This window comes from Cervus elaphus, chromosome 5 (genome assembly GCF_910594005.1).
Source record: "Cervus elaphus chromosome 5, mCerEla1.1, whole genome shotgun sequence".
NCBI lineage: Eukaryota > Metazoa > Chordata > Mammalia > Artiodactyla > Cervidae > Cervus > Cervus elaphus.
In genome coordinates this window covers 47872263-47887090 of record NC_057819.1, presented here as the reverse complement: position 1 = coordinate 47887090, position 14828 = coordinate 47872263, and positions in this window count along the sequence as shown.

Below are 14828 nucleotides of genomic sequence, written 5' to 3'. Positions count from 1 at the left end.
GAGCCAGACATCCTGGAGTCTGAATTCAAATGGGACTTAGGAAGCATCACTGTGAATAAAGTTAATGGCAGTGATGGAATTCCAGATTAGCTATTTCAATTCCTAAAAGATGATGCTGTTGAAGAGCTTCTCTCAATCTGCCAGCAAATTTGGAAAACTCAGCAGTGGCCACAGGACTGGAAAATGTCAGTTTTCATTCCAATCCCAAAGAAAGGCAATGACAATGTTCAAACTACTGCACAATTGCAGTCATTTCACATGCTAGTGAGGTAATGAACAAAATCCTCCAAGCTGGGCTTCAACAAAATGTGTACCAAGAACTTACTTCTAAATATATAAGCTGGATTTAGAAAAGGCAGAGGACCAAAGATCAAGTTGCCAACATCCATTGGATCATAGAAAAAGCAAGAGACTTCCAGAAAAATATCTACTTCTGCTTTATTGACTATGCCAAAGCCTTTGACTGTGTGATCACAACATACTGTGGAAAATTTTTAAAGAGATGGGAATATAGACCACTTTACCTGCCTGCTGAGAAACCTGTATGCAGGTCAAGAAGCAACAGTTAGAACCTGACATGGAACAGTCGAGTGGTTCCAAATTTGGAAAGGAGTACTGTATATTGTCACCCTGCTTATTTAACTTATATGTAGAGTACATCATGCAAAATGCTGGACTGGGTGAAGCACAAGCTGGAATCAACACTGCCAGGAGAAATATAAATAACCTCAGATATGCAGATGACACCACCCTTATGGCAGAAAGCTAAGAGGCACTAAAGAACCTCTTGATAAAGGTGAAAGAGGAATGAAAACTCTGGTTTAAAATTCAACTTTCAAAATCAAAAATCATGGCATCTGGTCCCATGACTTCATGGCAAATAGATGGGAAACAGTGGGAACAGTGCCATACTTTATTTTCTTGAGCTCCAGAGTCACTGCAGATGGTTACTGCAACCATGAAATTAAAAGATGCTTGCTTCTTGGAAGAAAAGCTATGACCAACATAGAGACAGACCATAGTAAAAAGCAGAGACATTACTTTGCCAACAATGGTCCATATAGTCAAAGCTATGGTTTTCCCAGGTCATGTATGGGTGTCTGTATTGGACCATAAAGAAAGATGAGCACTGAAAAATTGATGCTTTCTAATTATGGTGCTGGAGAAGACTCTTGAGTGTCCCTTGGACACCAAGGAGATCAAATCAGTCAATCTTGAAGGAAATCAACCCTGAATATTCATTGGAAGGACTGATGATGAAACTGAAGCTCCAATAATTTGGCCACCTGATGTGAAGGGCTGACATACTGTATAAGAGCTGATGCTGAGAAAGACTGAAGGTAGGAGGAGAAGGGGATGACAGAGTATGAGATGGTTGGATGGCATCACCGACTTAATGAACGTAAGTTTAAGCAAATTCCTGGAGGCGCTGAAGCACAGGGAAGCCTGGTGTGCTGCACTCCATGTGGTCACAAAGACACATGGACACACGGACACGACTGAATAACTGAACAGCAAAACCCTGAATTCTTTCTAGGGTATGTTCTGGTAAAAGACTACAGTGACTATTCTAGATGCAGTTGGCAAGTAAAATTCCTGAATTCTTATTCAGCTTCATCTTCTAAGCCTGCAAGCTTTATAGGTTCCCAGACTCAAGACTGAAGAAAAGAGCTCCAGATACAGTAACAGAGACATCAAGAGGATATTGTGTAAGGGATCTTACAAGTAGGCAGAATAAGTTCCTGGAGTCAGACTGCATTGTGGAGGGCAGTTACAGACATGAAATGGCTTGAAGTGGATGTTGACTTGTATCAACATGTTTTTCATCTTCTTTTCAGATGATCATATGGTTTTTCTTCTTCAGTTAGTTAAAGTGGTATATCACACTGATTGATTTACTAATACTGAAAAATCTTTTCATCTCTGGGATAAGTCTCACTTGATCATGGTGTATGATCCTTTTAATGTATTGCTGGATTTGGTATGCTAGAGTTTTATTGAGTATTTTTGCATATATATTCATCATTCACATTGGCCTGTGATTTTCTTTTTTTTTTTTTTCTTCTAATATCATTTTCTGGATTTAGTATCAGGTTGATGGTTGCCTCATAGAATGAGTTTGGGAGTATTCCTTTCTCTGCAATTCTTTTGGGGTAGTTTCTGAAGGATAGATGTTAACTCTTCTCCAAATGTTTGATAGAATTAACTTGTGAAGCCATCTCATCCTGGACTTTTGTTTGTTGGGAGTTTTTAAATTACAAATTCCATTTCAGGACTTGTGATTGGTGTATTATTTTCTATTTCTTCCTGGTTCAGTCTTTAGTATATTGCAGTTTTCTCTCAGGACTTGTCCATTTCTTTTAGCTTGTCTACTTTACCTAGTTCCCTGTAGTGGTCTCGTATGTGTGCTGTGCTAAGTCACTTCAGTCATGTCTGACTCTTTGTGGCCCTATGGACTGTAGCCTGCTAGCTCCTCAGGTTCCTCTGTCCAGAGGATTCTCCAGGCAAGAATACTGGAGTGGGTTGCTGTGTCCTCCTCCATGGGTCCTCCTGGCCCAGGGATTGAACCCACTTCTCTTATGTATCCTGCATTGGCAGTTGATTTCTTTATCACTAGTGCCACCTGGGAAGCCCATAGTAATCTTTTATGGGCCTTTGCATTTCTGAAGTATCCACTGTAACTTCTGTATTTTATTTCTAATTTTATGGTTTGAGCCCTCTCCTTTTTCTTGATGAATCTGGATAAAGGTTGATAAATTTTGTATGTTTTGGAGTATAATTGCTTTATAATGTTGTGTTAGTCATGTCAGTACAATGAAGTGAATCAGCTATATGCATACATATATCTCACACCTCTTTGACCTCCTTACTCCCTGCATCCCATCCATCTAGGTCATCACAGAGCACCAAGCTATATTCCCTGTGCTATATGGCAGATCCCCACTAGGTATTTTACACATGGTAGTGTATTTATGTCAATCTCCTGATTCACTAAACCCCTCCCTTCCCACCCTGTCCACAAGTCCCTTCTCTATATCTGCATCTCTGTTCCTGCCCTGCCAATAGGTTCATCTCCACTGTTTTTCTGGACTCCACATATATGCATTACTATATGATATTTGTTTTTCTCTGACTTACTTCACTCTGTATTACAGAGTCTAAGTCCATCCATATCTCTATGAATGACCTAATTTCATTCCTTTTTATGGCTAAGTAATATTCCATTGTATATCTATACCACATCTTCTCTATTCATTCCTATGTTGATGAACATTTAGGTTGTGTCCATATCCTCATTATTGTAAATAGTGCTGCCATTAACTTTAGGGTACATGAGTCTTTTTGAATTATATTTTTCTCAGGCTATATGCCCAACAGTGGGACTGCTGGGTCATATGGTGTTTCTATTTTTAGTTTTTTAAGCAGTCACCATACTGTTCTCCACAGTGACTGTATCAGTTTACATTCCTACCAACCATTCTCATCAGTGTGAGGTGATACCTCATTTTAGTTTTTATTTGCATTTCTCTAATAATTAGTGATGTTGAGCATCTTTTCGTGTGCCTCTTGGCCACCTGTATGTCTTCTTTGGATAACTGTCTACTTAGGGCTTCAGCTCATTTTTGGGGTTGTTTGGTTTTGGATATTGAACTGCATGAGCTGTTTGCATACTTTGGAAATTATCTCTCTGTCCATTGTTTGATTTGCAAATATTTTCTCCCATTCTGAGGATTATCTTTTCAGTTTGTTTATTTCCTTTGTGGCGCAAAAGCTTTTTTGTTAAATCAAGGTCCCATTTGTTTATTGTTAAAATTTTCATTACTCTAGGAGATGTTTCAAGAAAGCTCTTGCTGTGATTTATGTTAAAGAGTGTACTTCCTAACTTCCTCTAAAAATTCTATAGTGTCTGGTCTTAAATGTTGGTCTTTCATTATTATTTTATTTTGTTGTATAATGTTAGGTAGTGTCCTAATTTCATTTCTTTATATGTGCTTGTCCAGTTTTCCCTATACCACATATTGAAGATTCTGTCTTTTAACCATTGCATATTTTTTCCTCCTTTGTCAGAGATTAGATGATCATTAAGTGTGTGGTTTATCTCTGAACTTTCTGCCCCATGCCTCATATATATTTTTAAGGAACCAATTTTTAGTATCAGTGATACTTCTCTATTGTTTTCTTTGTCTCTATTTATTTCTTCTCTGATTTCTTTCCTTCTACCAACTTTGGGTTTTGTTTTTATACTATCTCTAGTTGTTTTAGGTGTAAGGATAGGTTTTTTACTTGATATTTGTTTGTTTGTTTCCTAAGGTAAAGTTGCATTGCTATAAACTTTTCCCTTAAAACTGCTTTTACCATGTTCTATAGGTTTTAGATCATTGTGTCTTCATTTTGATTTGTGTCTAGATATTTTTTGATTTCCTCAGTGATCCACTGGTTGTTTAATAGCATATAGTTTAGCTTCCACGTGTTTGTCTTATTTTTATTTTATTTTTTTCTTCTACTTGATCTCTAATCTCATACTGTTGTGCTTGGAAAAGATGCTTGATATGATTTCAGTTTTCTGAAATTTATTGAGGCTTTTTTTTATGGCTCAGCATATGATATATCCTGGAGAATATTCCATGTGTATTATGCTGGAAAAATATGCATTATGCTGCTTTCCCATGGTAGGCTCTATAAATATCAATTAAGTCCATCTGGTATAATGTGTCATATAAAGTCTGTGTTTCTTTATTGATTTTCTGTCTGAGTGGTATGCCCATCAATGCTAGTGGAGGGTTGAAGCCCCCCACAATTACTGTGTTACTGTGAATTTCTCCTATCATGGCTGTTAGCATTTGCCTTATATATTAAGGCACTCCTATATTGAATGCATACATGTTTACAATTATTGTATCTGCTTTTTGAATTGATGCCTTGGTCATTATGTAGTGTCTTTTCTTGTCTCTTGTAACAGTCTTTATTTTAAAGTCTATTTTGTATAAGTGGAGTATTGCCACTCCAGTTTTCTTTTTATTCCATTTTCATGAAATACCTTTTTCTATTCCCTCAATTTCAGTTTGTATGTGTTCCTAGATCTGAAGTGGGTTTCTTGTAGACTGCATACATGTGGGTCTTAGTTTTGTATCCATGAATCTAGTCTATGTCTTTGTTGAAGCATTTAACCCATTGACACTTAAGGTAATTGCTGATATATACATTATTTCCATATTGCCATTTGTTAATTGTTTTAAATCTGTTTTTACAGATCTTTTTTCTTCCCTTCCTCTTTTGTTTTCTTCTCTTATAATTTGAGGACTGTCTTTAGTGTTGTCTTTAGATTCCTTTTTTTTGGTATGTATATTTACTGTATATTTTTGGTTTGCAGTTACCATGAGTTTTTGATATAGCAGACTACACAGATACAAGATTGTTTTCAGTTGCCAGTCTCTTAATTTCAAATGCATTTCCAATATGCTGCTCTTCTGATGTTTGCTGGTTTTGATATCATATTTGTATGTGGCTGATTTCCTGCCTTTGCTCTATATTTGCCTTTACTGGTAAGCTTTACAATTTCATAATTTTCATATTTCTAGTTGCAGTCTTTTCTTTTCCAGCTTAGAAGATTCTTTAGCAATTTTGTAAAACTGGTTTGGTTATGCTGAATTCTCTTTCTTTCTGCTACCTCTAAAGCTTTTGACTTCTGTACCAAATCTGAAAGAGTCTTGCTGGATAGAGTATTCTTAGTTGTAGGTTTTTCCCTCTCATCCATTTAAATATACAGTACCTCTCCCTTAGGATCAGCTAAGTTCCTGCTGAAAAGTCAGCTGATAAACTTATGGGGGTTCCTTTTTATATTATGTGTTACTTTCCCCTTGTGCTTTTAATGTTTTCCCTTTCCCTTTGTCTTTAATTTTTGTCAGTTTGATTACTATTTGTCTTGACTCATTCCTCATTGGGATAATCCTGTATGAAACTCTCTGAGCTTTCTAGACGTGGGTAACGATTTCCTTTCCTGTGTTAAGGAATTTTTCAGCTATTATCTCAAGTATTTTCCCAGGACATTTCTCTCCCTCTTCTCTTCCAGGACCCCTATAAATGTGATTGTTGGTCCTTTTGACTTTGTCCCAGAAGTCTTTTAAGTTAATCTTATTTGTTTTTATTCCTTTTTGTTTATTCTTTTCTGCATCAGTGATTTCCACCACTATGTCTTCCATCTTACTGATTCATTCTTTTTGTTCATTTATTCTGCTCTTGATTTCTTCTAGTGAATTTTTTTTTTTTTCATTTCAGTTATTGCATTTTGAACTCTGGTTGTTCTTCATATTTTCTAACTCTTTGCTAAACACTTCTTGCTCTGTATATCCATTCTTTTCCTGAGTTCTGGAATCATCTTTCTGATCATTACTCTGAACTCTTTCTTGGGTAGATTGCCTATCTCCATTTCACATGGTTGTTCTTACAGGGTTTTATTTTGTTGCTTTGTCTGGAGGATGTTTCTTTGCCATCTCATTTTTAAAAATTATTTTATATTTCTTTTTGTATTTTTTGTATGAAGTATATGTATGTGTTTTTATATATGAAGTAGATTATTTACATATCTTGACCTTTCAGAAATGGCCATCTTAATGGGATGTCCTATGTGTCCCAGCAGTACTCTCCTTTTTCATCACCCAAGTAGTGACCACTTTGTCCCAGGATAGTTTCTGACCTATATTTGTGGACTCAGTTGCACAGGTAGAAGTATGGTAATACTTTTTACATCTGATGTCTGCCCCCTTGTTGGTGAGGCTGGTCTTGAGGCTTGGCCAGACTTCCTGGCTGGGGGAGCCTGTGCTTGGTGGGTGGAACTGGGTCATGGCACTCTAGTGGTCAGGGTCATATCGAGGGTTGAGTCTAGAGGTAGCTCTGGGCTCAGAAAGATTTTAGACAGGCTGTCAGCTCATTGGTGGGGCTGTCTTTTCACCCTGTTGTTTGTTTGGCCTATGGTATCCCAGCACTGGAGCCTATAGGTTGTTGGGTGGGCCCAAGTGTCTGTGTCAAGTAACCAAGATGCTTCTGCTATGACCTCTACTAGCTTTTATTATCTCCGAGAGAGCCACATATACCCCAAGCCTCCCAAGGAGACCCTCCAAGACCAGTGGTGCATGTGGCCCAGGCTGCTATGAATTCACTTCTTTTCCCTGTATCCCCATGCATGCAAGACATTCTGAGGGCCCCCCCAGTCCTGTGGAGCTCCTGCTTTCAAGCCACACTGCATTTCAAAAGAAAATGTTCTAGGGACTCCTCCTCCTGATGCCAAATTCCTAGTCTGAGGATATTGATTTGATTCAGAGCTCTCATTCCTATGTGAAAACTTCTGCTACATAATTATAGGTGCACCCCACCTACCGTCTTGTTATTTCTTTATATCTTTGGATGTAGGTTTTTGTGTTTGTTTTTGTTTTTGTTTTTTTTGTAGACTCCAGTCATTTTTAATTGGTGGTTGTTTAGCAGGTGGCACAAGCTGTGGCCACCTCCTTGGGCCCAAACCACACTGCAGCAATGTGGGAGGGCAAGCCGAGGATGAACACTTGGGCCACGGAGCACAGGCACTGGCCCAGCATGGTGACCCGGAAGAGATGCTGCTGCACGCTGCTGCAACTTGATCCAGGCGCCCAGGCAGATGAGGCCGGAGCCCAGCAGGGCGGTAAGCCGCAGGCCTCTGGTACCCAGCAACCAGGTGGCCAGGAAGAAGAGGGGCATGTAGGCCAGCATGTACACCATGGACAGCCAATCAATGTGCAGCGAAGAGATGTTGTAGAAGCCCTTGAATACGTTGCTGATGACGCTGTACTGGATCTACTGGAAGGCGTTCACCACGGAGTACATGCTGAAAATCAGAAGCACCACAAAGCGCCTTGGGGAGAGCGCAATCCGGGACACCAGGGTGCCCTCGACCCCTGGGGTCTCCTCGCCCAGGTCCTTGGACAGCAGCTGGGCCTGGGTCTCCTCCTCCGGGGCCAGCGGAGCCTTCGGCCCATCTGGGGTTCCCCAGGCGGCCCTGGGGCTGTCCCGAGGGACCCCATTCAAGGCCAGGCAGCGGGCCATGAGCCAGTTCTGCATCTCCTCGCTCACCTTTCCAGCTGGCTCGTCCCCCCCGGACCGGGAGGTATCTGTTTGCGGGCGGGTGTCCATTCGTCACCATTGTCCCCTCCTCATGGTCCGGCAGCGCCATGTCCGTGGGCTCCCCGGAGCCGCCTGGTGCCCCCGCTCTCCTCCTAGCACTGCACCCCTCCCCCAGCCGGGACATCAAGGCCCTCCCTGAACCCCAACCCCTACCCCTTTGCCCAGCACTCCTGCAACGGTCAGCCGAGGGAGCCTGGGTGTGAACCAAGAGCTTCAGACCGCAAGCCACACTGCCTAAGTCTGCAGGTGAGGTCCTCATCTCCATGTGCGGCAGTTACCGTTTTTATTTAATTGTTAATTTAAAGCACTTTTGCTTACATCATTTTAAGGTAGAAAATAGAAGCTTAGGAGGCTTTCTAAATTGATAATATGGAGGTCCATGCCCTTCAAATTGCACAGACGTGCATGCAATTTGTTTATATAAATACGCTATCCAGTGGAATCAAGTGAACAGTATATTCCTAATTATCCCCCTTTCCATCCCTGATAGCTCAGCTGGTAAAGAATCCGCCTGCAATGCAAGAGACCCTGGTTTGATTCCTGAGTCGGGAAGATCCACTGGCGAAGGGATAGGCTACCCACTCTAGTATCCTTGGGCTTCTCTTGTGGCTCAGCTGGTAAAGAATCCACCTGCAATGAGGGAGACCTGAGTTCAATCCCTGGGTTTGGAAGATACCCTGGAGAAGGGAAAAGCTGCCCACTCCAGTATTCTGGCCTGCAGAATTCCATGGACTATGCATAGGGTCGCAGAGAGTTGGACACCACTGAACAATGTTCACTTCACTTTTTAGCAGGTAGTTGTTAGTTTGGCATGCTCATGAGAAAGGGTGAGCTCAAGGTTCTATTCAATCGTCTTGTCCTCAATCCTTACTTATTTTCTAAATAGTGTTTAAAATGACCAGAAACACATGCTGCACCTCAAACAAACTTTGTCTCAATTCTATTTATGATTTTCTGAAATTATTCCAAAAGTCATCATATAGCCTATACAGACATCGAAAATTTAGTTGCTCTCTATTCCTCAAATAAGTTTATATCTCTGGAGAAATGGCAGTGACAGTATCCTATCTATACTATTATATTTCTGTTTCCTGTACTCACACTCTGAAAGATTTTCTTTTCAATTTATCCTTGCATGTATGTCAGGGGCTTTTTGGTTGACCTATACAAATAAAATGTGAACAAACTTATGAAAATGACTTGGCTTCTCCCTCTAGATATCTTGTACAATGCTCCAGTCTGTTCATCTTCTTCCTGAGATTACCGTGAAAACAAAAAAAGATCAAGAATTGTAACAGTAAGATGAAGCATCCCTGGCCTAAGGTTGAAGGAAAGCAGCCCAGAAGCACCAAAATGAACTGCAGTCTGAGAAATAAGCGCCCATGGTGTTGAGTCTTTGTTTCTTCATTTTTAATATGTTATCACTTATGCCTTAGGTTTTCCTGATTAAGTCAGGAAACAAGATGACAAAAAACCTTCATAGGACACTGGGTCAGAGTAGTAAAAGTTGATGCATTGAGAAAATATTTTATTCTTAGTGTTTTCTTATTTAGGAAATTCACATTTCCTAATGTGGGAATGTCTGAGAAAGAGTTAGGGGAGTGTAGTCTCTGATGTTAAAAAAGCAAGTAGCTATGAATTGACAGAGAGAAGTTACATTCTCTTTGGAATTTTGCCTTTTGGAAAATCAAGATCAGCTTTAACAGACGGTATTCCAGTAGCCTCTTAAACACTTTCTATTTTGCTTTTTTGTCTATAAAAATAAGATTGTCCTTGGCTAGTGATACCATTTAGTAAATAGAAAGCTTATTTAGAAATGTAATTTCCTCCTTGGAGGGTGCAAACACGATGCTGTACACTTCCCTTTTCACAAAATTGAACATATTTTAATTACCTTTCAGGCAACCTGATATCATATGTGAAAATACATATTCTGTAATTGCTTTTCTCCTATTAATAGGAAAGTGTATTTATAAAATGAAAAAAATACAATGATTATTATAAATAAGATTTAGGATAGCTCTAGAGATAGAGTTTAATTTTAGCTACATAAAAGCTGGAAATTTTGAGGTTCACTTAAATTTTACACTAAGTATCATCAATTTTTGAAGCTCTTAAAGAACACATAAAATACTCTTAAAAATCTTCAAAAATATTGAATTTATATCCAGTAAACTTTTATTTTCTTAATTTAATTGCAATGTTTTTTCTTTCATTTGTACTGTATTTGTTTCCTTTGCTCATTTTAATTGCAAATATTAATATATGGTATTTTAGCCACCTTCTTGATAAATTACCAAACTAGGAAACCTAGATCATCTGTCTTTATATCAAAATGTATCTTGAGATCCAATCACCGAATTCTTGAATATAGTTAGAACAAATTATCTGCTAATCATGTGGCAAGATTTTTATTACTTCATGACTATATAATTTAAGCTGATATTATTTACCTTAGTATGTATGTAGATAGAGAAATTGGACCTATATTTTTAGATACAACATAATTGGCTGAAACCAAAACTTTGTTCAATCAATTGTAGCTTATTAAAAGTGTGTGCTAATGGTATTCTTTAAATGACTTGCACTTTCCCTTCATCATCAACAAACTCATAGATGACTACCATAAAGATATTTGAAGACTGTTCAGAGTTCAGTTCAGTTGCTCAGTCATGTCCAACTCCTTGGGACCCCATGAACTGCAGCATGCCAGGCCTCCCTGTCCATCACCAACACCTGGAGTCCACCCAAACCCATGTCCATTGAGTCAGTGATGCCATCCAACCATCTCATCCTCTGTCGTCCCCTTCTCCTCCTGCTTTCAATCTTTCCCAGGATCAGGGTCTTTTCAAATTAGTCAGCTCTTCACATCAGGTGGCCAAAGTATTGGAGTTTCAGCTTCAACACCAGTCCTTCCAATGAACACCTAGGACTGATCTCCTTTAGGATGGACTGGTTGGATCTCCTTGCAGTCCAAGAGACTCTCAAGAGTCTTCAACATCACAGTTCAAAAGCATCAATTCTTCTGCACTCAGCCTTCTTTATAGTCCAATTCTCACATCCATACATGACCACTGGAAAAACCATAGCCTTGACTAGACGGACCTTTGTTGACAAAGTAGTGTCTATGCTTTTTAACATGCTGTCTAGGTTGGACATAACTTTCCTTCCAAGGAGTAAGTGTCTTTTAATTTCATGGATGCAGTGATTTTGGAGCCCAGAAGAATAAAGTCAGCCACTGTTTCTACTGTTTCCCCATCTATTTGCCATGAAGTGGTGGGACTGGATGCCATGATCTTAGTTTTCTGAATGTTGAGTTTTAAGCCAAACTTTGCACTCTCCTCTTTCACTTTCATCAAAAGGATCTTTAGTTCTTCACTTTCTGCCATAAGGGTGGTGTCATTTGCATATCTGAGGTTATTGATATTTCTCCCGGCAATCTTGATTCTAGCTTGTGCTTCTTCCAGCCCAGCGTTTCTCATGATGTACTCTGCATATAAGTTAAATAAGTAGGGTGACAATATACAGCCTTGATGTACTCCTTTTCCTGTTTGGAACCAGACTGTTGTTCCATGTCCAGTTCTAACTGTTGCTTCCTGACGTGCATACAGATTTTTCAAGAGGCAGGTCAGGTGGTCTGGTATCCCCATCTGTTTAAGAATTTTCCACAGTTTATTGTGATCCACACAGTCAAAGACTTTGGCATAGAGTAAAATAGTTATAATTAAGGAGAAAATTGAAGAGTAAAACCTAGATGTTTGCATGCATTTTACCTTTTTAAATTTTATTTTATATTAGAATACAGTTATTTTACAATGTTGATAGTTTCAGATATACATAAAAAGTGATTCAATTATCAGTCAGTCAGTTCGGTCACTCAGTCATGTCTGACTCTTTGTGACCCCATCGGCTGCAGCACTCCAGGCCTCCCTGTCCATCGCCAACTCCCGGAGTTTACTCAAGCTCATGTCCATTAAGTCGGTGATGCCATCCAACCATTTCATTCTCTGTCATCTCCTTCTCCTCTTGCTTTCAATCTTTCCCAGCATCAGGGTCGTTTCAGAAGAATCAGTTCTTTGCATCAGGTGGCCAAAGTATTGGAGTTTCAGCTTCAGCATTAGTCCTTCCAATGAATATTAAGGACTGATTTCCTTTAGAATGGACTGGTTGGATGGCTGATTCATGTCAATGTATGGCAAAAACCACTACAGTATTGTAAAGTAATTAGCCTCCAATTAAAATAAAAATAATAAATAAAAAAGAATGGACTGGTTGGATCTCCTTGCAATCCAATGACTCTCAAGAGGCTTCTCCAACACCGCAGTTCAAAAGTATCAATTCTTTGGCACTCAGCTTTCTTTATAGTCCAACTCTCACATCCATACAATGACTACCGGAAAAACCATAGCCTTGACTAGGTGGACCTTTGTTGGCAAAATAATGTCTTTGCTTTTTAATATGCTGTCTAGATTGGTCATATCTTTCCTTTCAAAGAGCAGGCATCTTTTAATTTCATGGCTTACAGTCACAATCTGCAGTGATTTTGGAGCCCCCCAAAATAAAATCTTGCACTGTTTCCATTGTTTCCCCATCTATCTGCCATGAAGTTATTGAACCAGATTCCATGATCTTTGTTTTCTGAATGTTGAGTTTTAAGCCAGCTTTTCACTCTCCTCTTTCACTTTCATCAAATGATTCTTCAGTTCTTCACCTTCTGCCATAAGGATGGTGTCATCTGCATATCTGAAGTTATTGATATTTCTCCTGGCAATAAATCATACACTTACATATTCAATTATTCAGTTAGACATTTCCAATTATCCATTTCTTTTCAGATTGTTTCCCATAGAGGTTATTACAGAATATCGAGAGTTTTCTATGCTAATCAGTAGGTCCTTGTTGATTGTTTTATATATAGTAGTGTATATATTAATCCCAGTCCCCTAATTTATCCCCCCCACCATGTTTCCCCTTTGGTAACCATACCTTTGTTTTTGAAATCTGTAAGTCATTTCTGTATTGTAAATAAGTTCATTTGTATCCTTTTAGATTCCACATATAAATGATATCATATAATATTTTCTTTCTGTGACTTACTTCATTTAGTACGATAATCTCCAGGTCTATCCATGTTGCTGCAAATGGCAGTATTTGATTCTTTTCTATGGCTGAGTAATATTCCACTGTGTGTGTGTGTTGCATCTGTGTGTGTATATACACTTCTTCTTTATTGATTTATATGTCATTGGACATTTAGGCTGCTTCCATCTCTTAATTATTTTAAATAGTGCTGAAATGAACATTGGGGTGTGTCAGGAAGCATTTAACAGGAGGCTTCCTGTGTGCTGTTTTGGATCTGTCATGAATCCTCTGTCCTTTATTAATTCCTGAATATTCAGAAGTTAAAAGGAGTTGGCAAGCCACTCCAGGGGCTGAGGAATGCATGCATTTCCTTCGTTAGTTTTTCCATACAGTGATAAGTAACTATTTATGACCCTCTTCCTTTTTATGAACCATTCGGTGAAATTGACAACTGAGCGACTGAACGGAACTGATGGAATATCCATAATGTTCTCCATAATGATTGTACCTATTTACATTCCCACCAACAATGTAGGATAGTTTCCTTTTCGCTATACCCTCTATTATTTGTAGAATTTTTGCTAACAACCAATGTGACAAGTATGGAGTGCTACCTCATTTGCATTTCTGATTACTGATGTTGAGCATCTTTTCATATGCTTTTAGCCATCTATATATCTTCTTATGAAGAAATCTCTGTTTAGATCTTCCACCCATTTTTTGATTGGGTTTTTTGATGCTGAGCTGCATGAGCTGTTTGTATATTGTGGAGATTAACCCTTTGTTGATTGTTTTATTTGCAGATATTTTCTCCCATTCTTAGCCATTTCTTTTTGTTTTGTTTATAGTTTTCTTTGCTGTACAAATCTTTTAAATATGTCTCTTTTTTTTTCTTCCTATTTTCATTACTCTAGGAGGTGGATCCAAAAAGATATTGCTGCAATTTGTGTCAATGTTCTGCCTATGTTTTCCTCTAAGAGTTTCATAGTATTGAGTCCTACATTTAGTTTTCTAATCCATTTGGAGTTTATTTTTGTGTAAGGTTTTAGTGACTGTTCTATTTCATTCTTGTACATGTAATTTTCCAGTTTTCCCAGCACCACTTGTTGAAGACACTGTCTTTTCTTCATTGTATATTCTTGTCTCCTTGTCATAGGTTAGTTGACTACACCTGTGTGGGTTTATTTCTGGGCTTTCTATCCTGTTTCATTGATCTATGTTTCTGTTTTTGTGCCAGTTCCATACTGTCTTGATTACTGTAGCTCTGTAGGACAGTGTGAAGTCAGGGAGTCTGATTTCTCCAACTCCATATTTCTTTGTCAAGATTGCTTTGGCTATTCAGGGTCTTCTGTGTTTCCATGCAAACTGTAAAATCTTTTTACTCTAGGTCTGTGAAAAATGCCATTGGTAATTTGATAGGGATTGCACTGAATCTGTTGTTTGCTTTGGGCAGTACAGACATTTTCACCATATTGATTCTTCCAATCTAGGAACATGTTGTATCTTTCCATCTTTTTGTATCATCTTCAATTTCTTTCATCAGTGTCTTATGATTTACTGAGTACAAGTTTTTCATCTTCATAGGTAGGTTTAAT